The sequence below is a fragment of the Peromyscus leucopus genome, chromosome X (assembly GCF_004664715.2).
Source record: "Peromyscus leucopus breed LL Stock chromosome X, UCI_PerLeu_2.1, whole genome shotgun sequence".
Taxonomy (NCBI): domain Eukaryota; kingdom Metazoa; phylum Chordata; class Mammalia; order Rodentia; family Cricetidae; genus Peromyscus; species Peromyscus leucopus.
The window spans coordinates 119,264,949-119,277,226 of NC_051083.1; the positions used below are offsets into that span (position 1 = coordinate 119,264,949).

Sequence of the window (12,278 nt, forward strand, 5' to 3'; positions counted from 1 at the left end):
CTCAGGGAGCTGTCATTCACCAGGTTCCCTTTACAAGTGATAGAAGGTACAAGATGGGGATGTGTATGGGTTTGCAGGGCAGCTGTATGTCAGGAGGACATTGTGTTGTGCACTTGTGTCCTGGGTAGCAGCAGCCAGGGGACACCTGTTTCCTAGTCCCACAGCACCATGCACATTGGGAAGAACCTGCAAACTAACCTGCATCCTAATCCTGTTGTTGATGGGAGATAACTTCAGTGGTCACAGGGTACCTCATCTCCATGGCAACACCTAAATATTCCTCTGGTGACTTGTGCTCTATATTCTGACTGGATCAGAGCCCTCCTGTGGCAAAATATTCTAAAGATGTTAAAAGAGAAAGGAAAAAAGGCTCAACTAATAAATCTCTTCTAAATGACTGAATCATTTGTTTTGATTACCCGGGTGATTGCCAAGTGTTAATTTAAAACTGAAATAGGCCATGAGCTCACCCACCTAACAATGCTGAGAGTTTGAGCTAATACAGCTTGATAATGAGGGAGCCGGAGCCACTGCCAGGGCTAACGTTATATGATAAACAGACATTCGCAGAAATGTACAGACCATCTTGGCTGTCTTCCCTTAACTTTTGGGGTTATAAATACAAAGGAGAATGTGTTGCCATGGGTCTTCAAAGGAAGATGATTTTTTTTATTTCTGACTTTTATTCTAAAAAGGTAATTTTGCTAATTTTTTTTTTTCCAATTTAGGCAACCGGTAGCTGTTTTTAGCTGTGTCCAGCCCTTCAGGAACACATCCTGTGTGAGGTAAGAGCTACTAATTGCTACAGATTCTTATGCTGATCTCTAACTTTCCAATTTGTGGCATTATACAAGGGCTTGATTTGTTTGAGAAGTTTAAGAAGGTTTATTTTAATTGGCTCAACCGATATTACTGCTCACCCTAAATATTAGCTCTCTGGGGAATGCCTTTTCAAGCACGAGCCTCGTTTGCTTTGAATTTGAGAACATAGAAGTGAGTGTGGCAGGCACCACAGACCTTCAGAAGGTTTGCTTGGAAAGAAAGAGCGGCTCAGGTTGCAGTGTAGCGAGCAGTAGGGAGCAGGAAAGCTGCGTGCAGCAAAGCCTGGGATGAGCGAAAGGACAACTGCTGGTGACCGGAACCCTGTGTCCTGGGTGGAAGGAGTCAAGTCGGTAAAAACCTGGTGGTAACACCACCCAGGAGCGTTTCTGCTGGGCCGCCATAACGGGAGCTTTTTCTGGTTTACCCTCAAGTTCCGAAGCGGCCATTGGTGCATGTAGCCACACTGTTTGGACCTTTCATTTACCACACACATTGGCTAGATAGCCTTTGCTTCCTTTAGCCTGTGGCTCATTAATGCTCTGTGGTAATCCAGGCTTCCTTATTTCTCGAGAGAAGGGACACCCATCTTTGAAAATAACAGGAGGGACGTCAGAGAGATCTACTCCAGGTACAATGCAGAAGTGACTGCTTCCTCTTGTCCCCCGTCTCTGTACTAATGAGAGACATATTTGTGAGCACTGTACCTGTTGAGATTTCCAGTTTCATACATGAAAAGGTTGCTCTGCCATCGTCTCTACCTAGGTAAACCTGCGAAATCCCCCACCCCCCTGATTCTTTTTAATCACTACAGAAATACACAGGGTTACACTCCTGAATCTTGTGTTGAGTCTTCCTTTAATCTGCTGAGCCCCACTGTGTGTCAAGGCAGGAGTGTTGTAGCAAAAGCCAAGCACTAAAGATCCACTGTGGTGTAGAGCAAACCTAGGTTATTTTCCCTTTACCAGGTAAAGGAGACTGAAAATTGCTTTATAAAGTACCACTTTGCTAATAATACTGAAAAGGTCATCCAGGCCCTGCTTCCACTCTCATCCTTGATGCCTGCAATTTAATTTCCACTACCTCCTCCCACTACCTCCGTAATAAGCAGGTATGAGCGAGAAAGTGCATGATGCTGGCTGCAGATACAGCTGTGCCTAGGTCCAAATGGAAACTGCATTTCATACTCTACTTCTAAACATTTTTTTGGGCAAATTAAACCTTTGAAGGAAATGAAGTTTGCAATTTCCACAGGAGAATGGTTTAATTTTTAAAATGATGTATCCCTTTTAAAGCTTTATACAGCATTTATCTTCCACCAAGTTTACAATTCAAGGACTCGATATTATTCCATTTGGCTGCCTTCAGTTTACAAAATTATTTGGAATATAGTTGAACACAACATAATACTTTTATAAAAAATTCTAAAGGCTTACTTTATGTGTGTGGGTGTTTTGCCTGCATACATGTCTGTGCAGTCCCTGCGGAGACCAGAAGGGGTTGCTGGATTCCCTATAATTGGATTTACAGTACCCTGTGAGCTGCCATGTGGGTGCTAATCAAACCTGGGTCCTCTAGAAAAGCAGCCACTAAGCCCTCTCTCCAGCCCTTACAACGTAATTGTTAGCAGACACATGAGCGGGCCTAAACATGAGTGCTCTAATTTGTACTGTAGAAATGATAATATTGTTAATGAATTGGATACGTTTCACGTTTAGGAAATATTTGTATAACTGCCATATGGTTATTTTCATTATTGATTTGGCAGGGTTTTTTTTTTAAATATTCACCAAACTAAATTTTCAAAGACGTAGTCATAGTGATTTGATGTGATCCCTCTCTTGGAGCTCACATAGTCAGCATACAAATCAGCACAGATGGATTACACAGGCTTAAAGAGTTCAGAACTCTTCCATCTAGAACCATGGTCTCAAGCTGGTAGGCTGGATCTGGCATGCAGAGGTGTTCTTTTAAAATGCGAGTGAGTTGCCAGCCTTGAAAACTCGAGAGCTTTCTTTCACACTTTTAAACATCCACATTTCTGTCTCCTGAAATATCTGAAGTTTTGGCACCACCAAGCCTACGTTCCCATTTGGCTACACTAGGCTGAAGCCAAATTGCTGCTGTTCCTTTAGGGAGAGCAAGGCTGCGAGGCTTGCCACGGCCTCCAGCTCTCTCTGTAGTCTTCTTGACACAGGGTGGGAGCCTATTGCCATACTAGAGCACTGTGCTCACATAGGCACTCGACTTTTCAGCTTCAGTTCAAGATAACATTGGGTGCAAAGTTCAGACTGTCCTTTCTTACAGGAGATCACTTTGCTTGTTTTTCTGGCCTGAGCCATCCGTGTTTATTTTTAAGGGGGTGCTTTAAAAGGGTAGCAGGTGAACCCTGATAGGGAAGGGATACTTTCTGGTGGTACATGATTAAGAGGAGCATCAAAACTTATGAGTGCTTTTTTAAAAAAAAAAAAAAAAAAAAAAAGTCTTGATTCTGGAAGATTCCTGTGGTCTCCCTCAGTGCTTCTCAAATGCGGATGTGCACATGGTGCCATAGGGCTGGAGATCCTGCTTGTCACACTGCTACTTGTCTGGGCCTCCACTGCTCTGAGTCACAAAAGGGTTTTACTCTAAAGCGGCCTAAAGATGAAAAGCCTCATGCAGATCCATTGTTTTTTTTTTCCTTTGGCCTTAGAGAGCGCAGTATCCTCTTACAAAGGCTTGCATGGGGTCAGCCCTTCTCAGATACATCTGAGGTCCCTTCTGATTGCAACAAGGTTGCTTAAAAACAACTAGTTTTAATACAACATACCACGTGTGGTGGATAAAGAAAACTCATCTAAGTTTTTATTCTAAATTACATGCTTCTAGTAAAAATGTTATTTATGTTAGAGCAGAAGAATTAGGAATTATGGATAAGAACTTTAATTACCAGAGAACATATTAATGTGGATCTTAGAATACTTTGAACAAAGACCACAGGAAATAGACTATCAAATCCCTAGGTATGAAATCACCACGTAAGCTGTAACAAGGTAGAAAAGTCAGAAGATAGACCAAAAGATTCACATATTTCCAACTCAACTGTGAAAAAGTATAATAATAACAAAAAGGAAACCATGCCCAGAAAATGGTCTGCATATAGAAAAAGATACTTTCTATATTATGTACAGAAGTCATGCAAGTAGTGAGAAGGTCTGTATAGCCCTAGCATGAGGTAGATGTTCCAGAACTACTGGCTGAACGAACTCTTCAGGAGGTAGATTGGTAAACGCCATTCACATTACATCACAAAGTAAGTATATACATGAGAACACATCTAGCATTAGGGTATTTAAAGACAGACAATTGAAACATTAACCTAGTTCATCTTTACCCTTAAAACTAAGGAAAAACAAAATGGAAATCTGATGCTAAGGTAGCCACTTTATTTGAGTGACATTAACTTGTAAATGGTGGCAGTACATGGCACAAGTCAATCTTATAATCCTGTTTGGGGAAATGTGTTCTAAGAAACAGATTGTCCTAAGAAAAGAAGAAAAATGACCCATGTTCTAGGTATCCATTACAGTGTTACTTGTAAAAATAAACAATTAGAACAAAGTATCCAGCATTATTCAACAGGTATAATTTCTTTTCAATATTAGTAATTGAACCTAGGGCCCTGTGCATGCTAGGCAGTCACTCTACAGCCTTCTTTTTACTTTTTTATTTTGAAACAGTCAAAACAAGTTGCCCACACTGGTCTTGGAACTTACTCTGTAGCCCAGGCAGGCTTTGAACTAGTGATCCTCCTGCCTTATTCTCTCAAGTTGCTGGGATTGCAGGCCTAAGGATCAACAAATACTTCTGGTTAAGTAAATTTTGATGGATCTGTAGTGGAATGCCATGAATTGAATAAAAATTTAACTTTTGATGTTTGCTTAATAATACAAAAGAATATAGCTAGCAAAAACTTACTAAGATACAGACTGCAAAATTGTGTATTTATGTATGTGTGTGTGTATATGTATATATACACATGCGCACACACATATATAGTAGCTATAACTGTGCAAGGTGATAGGGATGTATGGACAAGAACTGGAGGGCACATGGATGAATGTAAGTACCATTTTATTTGTGGTTTCATGGTGCTTGTTCATTTTTAACATAAGTTTGTACTCCAAGGTTGAGAATCACGGAATATTCCTGTATATCACACAGTAGGTAACTATTTGAAACAAATTATCATAGGTAGAGTATTCCTGTTTGTCATACAGTAAGTAAATAACCATGAAACATAATGTCCTTTTGTCTTGTCTAGAGCTTAAACATGGAGTTCCAATTATACAGGTCTTTCTTGTGTATTTTTTTCCCATTAGCTCAAATTTCCTGTTTCTCTTTCTTCTGTGTAGCACGAATCCTAATTGGTCTTAATAAAAACCCAGAGCCAGATATCAGGGTAAATGCTGAAAGATCAGAGAGACAGAGGAGCAAGCCACAGCCACGTCTTTCCTCTACGGAATCCTCAGCCTGAAAAGGACCGAGCTCCTTGCTACTCCTACCTTATAGTCCTTTCTCCACCCAGCCATGTAGCTTCCTGTCTCAGCCTCCCTAGTGCTGAGATTCAAGGCGTGTGTGAGCTCCCGAGTGCTGGGATTAAAAGTATGTGCCACCCCTGCCTGGCCTCTGGCTAACTAGTGGCTTAGCTCCACACTCTGATCTTCAGGCACGCTTTATTTGTTAGATCACCAACAAAATATCACCACACTTCTGTGTTCTTGGTGACCTCCATGACAAAGAACACATATTTTGTTTTAGAGCTTCTTGATGTGGGCCAGTACCAGACGGGAGATGAGACTTCATTCTAAAAGGTCCAGCATACCCTGGAGAAAAATCTTAATTCTGTTCTAACTGGAGGGCACTATCCAGCCCACCATCTCCATTCCTGTGCAGAAGCCTGCACCATTCATTTGAACGTTAATGGTCTTTGGCAGTGCCCCTTCCCCTCAGCTGAGCTCGGTTTCACATGTACTTGCTTTCCTTTTAATTAGGTCAGTTACTTCATGTCTGTTTTCCTTTTTTGACATGGTTTCCTCTGGCTTTGGCATCACATATTTTCCCCATATGTCATTGCCTCCAGAGCTTCATGTTGCAATCATTTTTCAAGGGGAATGGAGTGCACATTGCTGGGGGGGGGTGGGTAACTTTTGACTCTGTTGCTTGCCCTTTGCTTGAATGAGCAATTCCTATTTCTTTTGGGTCTAGTTCTGTTTGGTTTTGGAGTCCTCACATTTGGTTATGTTTGGACTAGAAGATACTTAAGTAAAAATAATGGTAAGTCAGAGATCTGTCTGGCAAAGGTGCAGCGTGTTTGTTAAGGGTCCTGGTTTATTTCTCTCCCTGTCTCTATGGTGACTAAAGCGGAGTCTGGGATTTAATGGACTTAATTTTGACCTTCTGTAACATCTCCTACATTTTCCCAGCCTTTTGCTGGAGAGGAATTCATTTTCACTTGAGGAAAGAAATCCACTTTACTTACAGAAGGAGTCTTAACCAGACTCTCTCAGAGGTGCTCTCTAGAGTCTTTGATTTTTTTCAATTTAAAAATTGTATTTCTTTTTTAAAAAGTTTTATATGAATGTTTGCTCCTCCTGTGTGCACGCGCGCGTGTACATGTGTGTACGTGTACACATTCCATTAGTTTGCATGGTGTCCTCAGAGACCAGAAGAGGGAATCAGTCCCTGGTTTGGGAGGTACAGACTGTGATTTGCTGTGTGAATGCTGGGAACTGAACTCAGGTCCTCAAGATCAGCCAGTGCTTTTAACTGCCGAGCCAGCTTGGCCCCCAGAATCGTTGATTTTTACAGTTTTCAGTCAGAGTACACGTCACACTTAACAGCACACATATATATCCAGTACTACTGGTGTCCAAAGAGTAATTTTCTTTTTGGTGAAATAAAGTATTGTTTAGTCATTGTGAATGAATTCTTTGTGAACATATTTTAAAAGAGCTTATTGTAAGGATATTAAAGCAAAGGAAACGTTGATTATATACAATGTATTTTTTAAATTATCTCTTATTCATTATAGGATTATAAATTTACATGCTCATAAATGTTCAGACTGTATCTCACAATTTAAATGTGTTAAACTGCACCATAGAAGTCCATAAGAAAGTTTAGTTTGACTGGAAGTCATCTTTGGATACTGACATTGAAATCTGTCATTTCATCTGCATCTGACTCGTGAATAAAAACAGGGTATCTGTCTGAGGAAGCTGGAGTCAAACCATGTTGGACCTCAGTTGGTTGAAATGTCACATAGCACTTTGCAGGACATTTCAAAGGCATTCCAATTCAGGCAATGCAATCATTTATCCAAAATAAAGTCAGAGTACATTACTGTATTTAAGTCTAGTGCATAGTGAAAAAAATGTCTATTTGAAGTTCTTTCGCCTTCTCTTAGAGCAAACTCCCATGTGAATTTTCCTTCAAACCCAAACACAGGAATGAGAAAATGATTAATAAGGTTTGCAACAAAGGCTGCAGCAAGGGAAGCAGCCTGTGGTCTTCTGACCTTGCTCTGCAAGCACAAAATTCAATAGAGTTCAGATCTATCATCAAGTTGAACTTGGGTCCAGTACAAATTGGTAAAAAACAAAAACTTCATCTGAGATATCATAAAGCCTCCATCTCGTCTATCATTACCTCTTCTATTTATAGGTCAAAGTCTTGAGAAGCAGCTACAGATGCACACTTGGGAAAGATCCACACTTGGGAGATGAATGTTGGCTGCTCCTTAGTTTCTGGATTTGAAACCTTGACTCACATATCTTATAACCAACTATGAACTCGGAAAATGTATTAGGCCAAGTTCATAGGTACATCTTATAAGTTTTGTTCTGGCCATCATGAGAAGTATATCTGAGATCAAAGCTTTTAGGGAAATTAATCAGAGCTTCAGGCCAGAAGCCATCAGTAACACTAAAATGGAACAATACTTCTGCCATATTCATTATCATTATCATATGAGCTTTATGTTACATGTTGAGGCCCAGTGTAATGTGCTGATAATTGTTATAATTTATTTGTTTCATTACTTCTTTCATTGGTAATATTTCAGCTTTGCTTAAAACAGCACTAAGAATGAATTTAAGGAGAAGTGGATGAATTATGTAGAATTCATTCAGAAGAGTACCCACATTCTCTTGTCCTGTTGGCCAGATAATCTTCACACACTATAGACCATCTCTCACTGAGGATATCCAGTTGTTGGAGAAGTAGTTTCTTAAACTGTTCTTTACCCGAAGAGAAAAGGTATGGTGAATAGGTAGTTTAGTTCTTATCTGTGGTCCTCATTGAGTTTGTGGGCATCCCTTAAGCCATGAGATTTGTATATGTGACGGAACTATGTCTCTCCATCGTTCAAGACTCTGAAAAATAATTTACTGAAGGTATTCATATGTTTCTTTCCTAGAACTAGTAGAGATTTTGTTAGCGATGGTGAACATTTACATACATAATTGTTAGTGTATACTAGATAGGAGATTCATAACCCATTTTGCCTTTTAAAAATTTTTTATGTGTATGGGTATGATGGCTTTTCTTTTTTTGGTTTTTCGAGACAGGGTTTCTCTGTGTAGCTTTGTGCCTTTTCTGTATCTCGCTCTGTAGACCAGGCTGGCCTCGAACTCACAAATATCTGCCTGGCTCTGCCTCCCGAGTGCTGGGATTAAAGGCATGTGCCGCCACCACCCGGTGATGGCTATTCTTGGTTGTGGTATTTTGCCTGCATGTATGTCTGTGACCACAAAAACCAGAAGAGGGGATCAGATTCCCTGGGACTGCAGTTACAGTTGTGAGCTGCCATGTGGGTGCTGGGAACTGAACTCAGGTCTTCTGGAAGAACAGTAAGTATTCTTAACTGCTGAGCCATCTCTCGAACCTCCCCTGCAGTGATGTCTTTTGCTCCTTTTAATGCTTCAACTGCAGACTAAGTGGAGACAATGTAGTCCACCCTTTGCATTGGCTCATGTGACAGATGTGAACTGGGAAACAAGACAAAATGCTCCAATATTTTTAAACTCGGTGCATGTTCCAAACCTTGTCTTCTGCATTGTGTCAATCTTTATAAACTACATGGGTTCTTGACCCGTCTCTTGGTCCCCTCCTGTGTGTTTCCCATTTTTCCCACTGGAACTGTCTAAATAATAAAGAGTAAAGAATTTCATTGAGATTTACCATCTTAAATTGCATTCACCACCCCTGGTAGTTCTTTAGTTTCTCTACATCATTTATTATCTAGTACCAGGGGCTTGGTAGACATTAACTTGTAACACGAATTCCTAAATGGTCTCACCAACTCCTCTGGCTGAAAAACCTTCCTCGGCCCAAAGCCTTTAGTTCCTGTCTCCTTTTGCCTTATATGCCTCAATTTTCCTGGTGCTGGGATTAAAGGCGTGTGACTCACAAGTACTGGGATTAAAGGTGTGTGTCATCACTGCCTGGCTCTGTTTCTCTCCTAGACTGAGTCAATCTCATGTAGTCCAGGGTGGCTTTGAACTCACAGAGATCTCTGTCTCCCAAGTGCTAGGATTAAAGTTGTGTGCCACCACTACATGGCCTCTATGTTTAATCTAGTGGCTTGTTCTGTCCTCTGATCTTCAGGTAAATTTTATTAGGGTACCACAATATATCACCACATTGACTGGTGATAAAAGGAATTGAATGAAAGGCATTATATCACTTACTAATGATGGAATTAGCTGGTATCACACAGAAAAATCTCAGTATCTTTGTTTCACCCCCTTTTCACCAGTAGCCACATTATTGACATCATTGTAGATTTCTGTTGCATGGAACAGTCTTTTCTGTCTCCTTATAGCATAGCACCACCCTATCGATTTTATTAGGTTGTTCAGAGAAAAAAGTTGAGAATTCCAACACTGAACAACTAGTTCATATCACCTGGATCCTCTAATTAAACCTTTTACAATATTTGGCTTATATCATTTGTCTTAAATTTTTGGATGATTTAACCCTAAACAAGCTGGCATATATTTCATTCCATGGCTTCAATTTTGACATTTTAATGCTGTTATCAGGCTTGACTGAAATCTTGGCGTTTATTTTGGTGGTGGCTAAGAAGAGGTGCTGACTTGAGTGTGAACACAATTTTCAGACTCTCGGAATTTTATTTCTGCCAGCAAGTATACAGACACATATGCTGTTACCTTTCCCACCACGTTTCATGATCACAGTTTTCGTACTATTGAGTCTTGGAAGGACAGCCTAGGAAACACAGTTAAGGGTTCTTTTCCTATGAATGAAAGCGGACAGTTGGGATGGAGGAGAATGTTAGTTTAGGTCCCACGGTGTGTGAGGGAGGGAGAGTTAGATATTGAGGCAGGAAATCAAATCAGGAAGTTATTTACCAGTGGGACATCGCTGTTTCTGTGACATCTACAGCGTGGTTAGGGCTTATGGTACCTAAACTCCATGGATTTAGTAAGTACTAAGAGTACAGAAAAGTCATTTTAGTCTGACAATTTTGACATTATAGTCCATAGAACTCTGGAATTTACAGAAGTGTTTTAGAGTTTGGCCTAATAGTTGACTTAGATTTTTAAAATTTATTATACTATTTTTAAAAACTTAAAACAACAGACACATCCAACTGTGTTTTATACTACATTTTATCATTCAGTAGGAACACTTACTAATCAACTTTAAAATAAAATAAGTAAAGGTTATTAATGTCAACCTAAAAAAAATTTTGCTTAGCACTTATCAGTCATCCATCAATGTCAGTGTAGCATTTCTGTTGGGAGACTAAAGACAAAAGGTCTTCAGAAAGGCCATTACACTAAAGCCATTGGTGTTAAGGTATTGGCCTGTGAGAGCTGATGTTACATTTGGGTTTCCAGTTACAGTGAGCACTTACCCATCTGTTATATTTAGTTTTTTCTGGTGCCTTCAGGAATCTGGGAATGGATGAGTGGACACTTTAAATTTGAAACAGCCATAAAGGGGAGTATACAGTTAAGAAGTTGGAGGCTGGCTCCAGCATCATCCCTCAGATAGGGCTATGAGTAGATTAGGAAACTTCATTAAAAGCCCCGAAATGCATGTGTGCAACATTGCTGTTCAGTATGAGATTTTTAAGGACTCGCCTGTTGTGCCAGCAAACCCTTCACATGAGTTTGGCGGAGTCCTTTCATTTGGAGGCAGTAGTACTCACTCTGCTTCCTCCCATTCCAGATGGCATCAGTCGCCCGTAGTCTTAAATACCTTTTGGAAGCCACTGTCTGCTTGTGTAGACTTGCAATCAAGTTTTCACGTTTTTTCCACCTCCATATTTTATTTCCCCATCTTTTTTTCTTAGGAGACCAGTCTCTTTTTTTTTTCTTTTCTTTTCTTTTTTTTTTTTTTTTTTTTTTTTTTTTTTTTTTTTTTGATTTTTTGAGACAGGGTTTCTCTGTGTAGCTTTGCGCCTTTCCTGGGACTCACTTGGTAGCCCAGGCTGGCCTCGAACTCACAGAGATCCGCCTGCCTCTGCCTCCCGAGTGCTGGGATTAAAGGCGTGTGCCACCACCGCCCAGCTGAGACCGGTTTCATACATAGGCCCAGCCTTGCTTTCACCTTACTGTACAGTTAAGGGTTAAAGATGACCTTGAACTTCAGGTCTTCCTGCCTTTCGCTGCCTGCCGAGTGCTGGGTTTCCAGGCGTGTGCCAGCACTTGAGTTTTATGCCACGCTGGGGATGGGATCCAGGCTCTTGTACCCGGGAGGCAAGTGCTCTACCACTTGCACCCTGAGCACTGTGCACCCATAACCCTCCACCAACATTTGATGGCGAACCCTTTCAAAGTGATTTTTCAGTGACTGCTTGCATGCTTCTCCTCTGTAGTCTGCCAGTAACATTTGGTTCTGCTTGTTTGTATTGTGTAAGCCCATACTCCAGTCTGTTTTACTTGGGGATGTATCTGAATGCAAAGCTAGTGGATTTCTTCGGCAGTTAACTTCGTATATTTTATACACTCAAAGTCTAGCTTTTTGAACACTGCCCTAATGTACCTACATTGGCATAGCATGCCATGAAAGAAAGGTGGAAAATAAATTCCTTAATTTTACTTTTAAAAGTAATAGTTTTTTTTGGAATTCTGGCATAGAGTTGGGAAAAAATAGCTGGCCCATTTTAAAACTTAAACTCTTTCTGTGACCCAGACTCTGCTGACTTCTCATTAAAGCAGGATATTATACTTGTAATTTTTATTTTCACCAGTTAGAAGCCAGATAACTTCTTATAGAGAGGTGTGATCATCCTTAAAAGAGTTGTTGTCCTTCCCACCTTCTCTGTTGGATTTGGAAGGCAGGAGAGCAGCTTAAATTGGTGTGTGCTGGACTCAGTCCCAAGCCCCGCTCTTAAAGTCAAAGTGTTGAGTGCGAATTATTAAAACATCACTGACATTGCTACG

At 40.5% G+C, this 12,278-nt stretch overlaps 1 protein-coding gene across 5 annotated transcripts in view; it reads left to right on the forward strand.

Annotated features, from left to right (window-relative positions):
- Fhl1 (four and a half LIM domains 1) overlaps nucleotides 1-12,278 on the forward strand; it is a 121,802-nt gene that overhangs the window by 78,747 nt on the left and 30,777 nt on the right. For 4 of the 5 annotated variants that reach the window (XM_037199038.1, XM_037199037.1, XM_028889903.2 and 1 more), the window contains one exon: nucleotides 729-785. The exons of the other annotated variant lie outside the window; for it this stretch is intronic. The gene's annotated coding sequence lies outside the window, so the exon portion shown is untranslated. The remainder of the gene's footprint in view (nucleotides 1-728; nucleotides 786-12,278) is intronic. 5 annotated transcript variants of the gene reach the window in all.